Source organism: Papaver somniferum, chromosome 5 (assembly GCF_003573695.1).
Source record: "Papaver somniferum cultivar HN1 chromosome 5, ASM357369v1, whole genome shotgun sequence".
Classification (NCBI taxonomy): domain Eukaryota; kingdom Viridiplantae; phylum Streptophyta; class Magnoliopsida; order Ranunculales; family Papaveraceae; genus Papaver; species Papaver somniferum.
In genome coordinates, this window is record NC_039362.1 from 34360369 (window position 1) to 34366368 (window position 6000).

Below are 6000 nucleotides of genomic sequence, written 5' to 3' on the forward strand. Positions count from 1 at the left end.
AGTGACGCCACCGCCATTGTTGGAAGCAGGAATGGTTTCTGGAATATCATCATTAGTGTCGTTGCTAGTGTTAGCATCATTTATGTTAGGATCAGCGATCGTGCGTGACCTAAGATCAACCATCTTGTGAAAGCTTGAGATTGCAACCGAGAGATTAATCTCCCACTGTGGTCGCCAATCTGTAGATGGGGAAAAATGATTCGCTGGTTTTTAAGGAATTGAGGAGACGACCATACGGAGGAGACTCCACAAACCAGAGCGAAATGTTAAACCTCACACAGATGCACCGCTGCAAAGGGGGTGCTTTAGATTCGAGAGATCAATCTATAGTACTCCGGCCTAAATCAAGACAATGACCGTTCCAGAGTAAATTCAGTTACAAGAGAGGATGGGTTGATCTGTAGGAGGGAAGTTGGGAAATGTGTGGAATTAATGGCAATCAAAGATTGTGGGTATATGAACTCTGAATATGATAAGATCTGAATGATTGAAATTGCTCAATTGAGAGTAGCTGCTCAATTGATGAGTTGATGATCTCGTGTTGTCGGTGAGACGTGAGATTGATGATACTGTTGATGTTGATCCTTCAATCATGATTCAGAGACTTATTTATATTGCTGGAATTTTAGACACCATGACCCCATGAAGTGTGACAGTTGATGGAATCAAGGAGTGGGGAAGTGGAGATCGTGTTTGAAACCAGTTGCTCAATGTGTGGAGACTTGGTCGATTTTCCACCCACTACCTCGTGAATTTCTTCAACTGATTGCACGACTTTCTCACATTCCATCATGTGTTTGAACACACGTGCCGTAGACCGCCAGACCAAAACCCTAAGTGATATCCCCCCAAAGTGACACGATTGACGTCTCGTGGTATGTTAGTCAATTGATGACTTCGTGGTTTGATGGTACGATGAGTCCATGTAATTGCTGAGTTGAACATGATGTTATCAAACTCATGAATTTAACATGTCATGAGACAGAGGTATAGTTCTTACGATGAAGTGAGCGTGTATTGCTCATTCGATGGATCGTTGAATATTGATTGTTGAACCAATATTTCTTGGTTTGAGCAAATATTTATCATCTGAGCAAGTGTTGCTCATGTGATGAATTGTTGAATATTTGATCGTCTGAGCATGTGTTGCTCATCTGATGGATTATTGGCAGCGTACCAAAAATATTAATTAGAATACTGGTCGTTGAACCGAGCATAATTAATAGAATTAATGACCATGAGGTCGTCGTAAAATTATTAAGGTTGGAATCTAGAATGATGATCCTTGGATTCAAAAACCCTAATTTGATCAATTGATGATCAATTCATGGTTCGTCAGAAGTTTAACCATGGGACTAAGGAGGGAGCGACTACATGGGACCGTGGATCAACCATGTAGTGTTCATATGCTCACGTGAGCAAATAAAAAGAACTCCTGAAAAGTTGACGATTTGTTGGTGAAAGAATGATTAAATGCTGGTTTAATCGTTTATTCGAAAATGCTCGTCTGAGCCTTAGGTGAGAAAACCTAATTAATTATGACGGAGTGAGGGACCGACCATGGGGTCATCAAACCGGACCTGGGTAGTCACGTGACCGCCTGATGATCACTTCATGAAAATCCAAAGTGTTTGGAAGAGTCTTGGACCTAATACGTGCAATTGTGCAAATTAGGTCAAAACTGTGAAACTTGATAGGACCGGCTTATGTAAGCCAAAGAGCCAATCTTGATCGGTCAAGATAAAGTGCTCGTGTCCCCAAGGCGTCCGTGTCTCAGTCCTAAGAATTTTGGTATTTTCTGGCGTGCAATTGAGCATCCATTCGAGAAAATATGCCAAAATTAGGATTTCGACAAAACTGAGGAAAACACCATGAGATGATGGAAAATAATTATAAAATAAGGAATAAGGAGGCGTGGGACCACTGAGGTGAAGGCATGGTCGTCCGGTTGTGACCACGGTCCGGTGGTGCCATTTTCCTTAATTTTATAATATTTTTGATGATTTTATGAAGAATTCATGAATTTTAAGAAATTTGATGAATTTAGGGAGTTTCCATGAATTGAAAGAGTTTTCATGAGTTCAAGGAAGCAAAAAATATTAAAATAATAAAAACACGGGCGTGGCCGGCCGGCTAGGGGCCCGGTCCCACGAGTTTTCATAATTTTTTTATATTTTTTAAGTATTTTTCATGATTTGAGGGAATTTTTCCTAATTTGAGAGAAATACCATGAAATCAAGGAATTTGATGAATTCAAGGAAAAATAAAATAAAATAATAAAACAAGGGGCGTGTGGGACCGACTAGGGCATGGCCGGCCGGCTAGTGGCCCGGTCCCACAAGTTTTCATAACTTTATTTATTATTTGATGATTTGTGCAAAATACCATGAAATCAAGGAATTTTTTCATGAAATTAGAGAAATAATTATAATAATAAAATAATGAGGAACCGTGAGGTGTGGGGCCGGCTGGGACCAAGGCATGGCCGGTTGGCCAACGGTCGCGCCCCACACTTCTTTCCTTAATTTTATATTATTTTTTACGAATTTATGAAAATATCATGAAACCGAGGAGTTTCCTCGAGACGAAGGAGATTTGATAAAATGAGAGAATTTTCATCAAATCATGGAAAATAATAAAATGCATTAAAAATATAAAACTGGTGTGGGATTGACCACGACACGGTCGGTCGTATCTCTGTGCTCCCAGCACCCTGGTCAATATTTTTAATTATTTATTATTTTCTTCCCTATTTTGCATAGGTTCATCGTTTCGTTGTATTTTTCAAAATACTCGTTCGTGCTGTGACTGTTAGTGTATCATCGTTGAATACACCTTCACCATTTGAATCGGGGCTTACTTAGAGGTAGCTCTGACGTCCGGTTGTTGATTATTTATTACTAATTGTGGAATTCGGTGGAGAATAATTCACAAAACTGAGTAATAAGATGTTTATTATTAATTCATAAGATCTGCTGAGGATTCGACTACCAATTCAGAATAATAAGTGAGCATTACCATTCCATGGGATCGTAGATTCGACCATAAAATCAGAGTAATTAAGATTTATCTATTACCATTTATGAGACCCGTTGTGGATTCGATCATGAAATCGGAGTAATGAGATAATATAGTTATTGTTATTCTATGAGATCAAGCCGTGGATTCGATCATAGAATCAAAACAATTGTTTATTGCCATTCCATGGGACCAGTCGTGGACTCGACCATGGAATAAGAGCAATTGTTATTGCCATTCCATGGGACCAGTCGTGGATTCGACCATGGAATAGGAGCAATAATAGATTATTCTGGGAATTCAGTAGTGAATGTCACGGCAGAATTAATCTTAATTAGGAACAATTAACTTTGTGGCTCTATACTAGCAGAGCAAGCTCTCTAAGAGCATTAATTATCTCGATATGAGCTTGTCGGTAAGTCATATCCTTTATATAGTCAGGGTAAACTCGTTCCTGAAGACGTTATCGCTCTATACTAGCGGATCAAGCTGTCTAGGAGTCGTCCATCTCGTGATACTATATAGAAATTATCACTGAAAGTGTTCAGTATTCATGAGATATGTCGTTGTGCAGTCGTGAGACTACATATCTACATGTACTCTGAGAGAAAGTACTCTCCGTTGAGAATTCGATGAGAGACCTGTGTCTTAATACTCACGTCTGATTGCTGAATCAGAGCTTCGTATAATTATGAGTTTAAGATTTTAGCCCTTGTCGAAAGTCCACCATCTACATTAAGTCCCCTGCTTACTGAAGAAAGTTGTGTTCCTCAGTCAGCATTAAATGGTGGTTTTCCGGCCATAAATAATAATACCAGTAATTGAACTTAGTCGTAAGTTGAGACGTTACCGGATTTAAAGAGCATGAGAAAACCACGACTTGATGAAGGCTTCAATGTCATGATTGGAGCATCGTTTGATGAACATAAAGTGGTAGCACCGCTGATTTGGTGATGGAACCTTGGTCGTTTAGGATTCGCGGGCTGGGCCCAAGAAAGGAATCTGTTTTAGCACGGACGCTCGTTCGTTAGTATAAGAAACAACAAAATAGACATGAGTCTAACGTACCATATTCTTCGGCTATTGGGAGTCTAATGTATGCTATGGTGTGCACGAGACCGGATATTGCACATGCAGTGGGAGTAGTGAGTAGATATGCAAGCAACCCAGGAAAACAACATTGGGAAGCTGTGAAGTGGATTCTCAGGTATTTGAGAGGTAGCACAAATGTACCATTGTGCTATGGAAAAGGTGGTTCTATTTTGAGGGGTTATGTGGATGCAGACTTCGATGGTGATGTAGATAAAAGGCGAAGTACGACCGGTTATGTTTATACTATGGGGTCAGCTACAGTGAGTTGGAACTCAAGGTTACAGAAGTTGGTGACATTGTCTACTACGGAAGCAAGCAAGGAGATGATTTGGTTACAAGGATTATTAGCTGAGTTAGGCAAGAACTCATTCTATCATGCTAGGACGAAGCATATAGATATCCGTTATCATTTCATTCGGGATCTCTTAGAAGAAGGAGAGTTGAAGCTCGAGAAGATTCTTGGTTCGAAGAATCCGGCGGATATGTTTACCAAGGGAGTTACATCAGACAAGCTAAAGCTCTGCAAGGCTTTAGTTGGTCTCTCGGAATGAGGATCTGGGAGGGGAGACGCACTAACAAGAAAAATGTTTTAGCACCGTCAATCCAAAGTTGAAGAATGGAAGACAATCAATAAGTCTTCAAAGTGGGAGATTGTTAGTTATTTAAGACTAATTAATTATTTCCTAAAGTTAGTCGTGGTTATTTAGGGAAGGGGTTTCCTAAACCGGCTAGAATTCTTGGTGTCCAAGTTTGTAACTCATATAAATAGGTAATTAGGCCTTTTAGAATTTGTGCATTGTGTAGAAAACGATTAAGAGATCGGTGAGAGATTTCTTGTATAGCTTTTAGGGTTAAAGATAGGGTTTCATTGTGAGAGATATTGGTGAGGAACAAGAGACAAGGTTATCGTCTCGGGTAATTTTTGCGGTGTAACCAAGGGTTTGTTGGGATTCACACGACGCTGTAATCGTTTTTCTTCATAGTGGATTTGAGTTTGTGCGGCTCAAAGTGGACGTAGACAATATATACAAGTTGTATGTATTGGTCGAACCACTATAAATCTTGTGTCTTGTAAGTTGATTTACCTTTCTCGTATTTTCATAGTTGCTTGTGCTTGGTTTACTTGTTATTCATCATAATATCTCAAGATCTGTTATTCCGCGGTTGTCAGTGATTATTCCCTAAGAAAATCCTGACAAAAGCCACCTCGGGGATCGAGCTTAACTTTTTGCGTAAGGGAAAATGTTCTAAAACTGTGACTAGAATCTAGGTACATTTGGGATTTACTCCATGATGAACCAAAGTTTTCTTTTGGGAGAACAACTATTATCAAGTAGAGATCTAAGGGTAATTCCTATGGCAATGAACAAAAATCTATTTTTTGTTGAGTCACATGGATGAACAATCATTTTATTACAACATTTCTCTAAGATGGCCAAGACAAGTAACCCCTCTAAAGATAGAAGCTTTTTTGATCATATTACTCCTTGTGTGTCTGCCTTTGATAATATTGCTTTGTTAAGAATGCCATCCCATGACGAAATAAAAGATGTTGTGTTCAAAATGAAGCCATGGACCTTTCCTGGTCCAAATGGTTCCCCCTGGGTTTTACCAACAGTTGTGGGATGTTGTTGGCAATAATACTGTTCACATGGTGCAAAAACAATTTCACAGTAAGTTCATTCTAAAGGAGAACAATCACAATTTTATTTCCTTGATACCTAAAATAGATTGTCCTAAGAATGTAGCTGATTTTAGACCTATAAGTTTGTGTAATACTTCTTATAAGATTATCTCAAAACTTTTATCCAATAAATTAAAACCATTATTGAGTAAAATCATCAGTCCTTATCAATATGCTTTTGTCCAAAATAGGCTCATGACAGACAA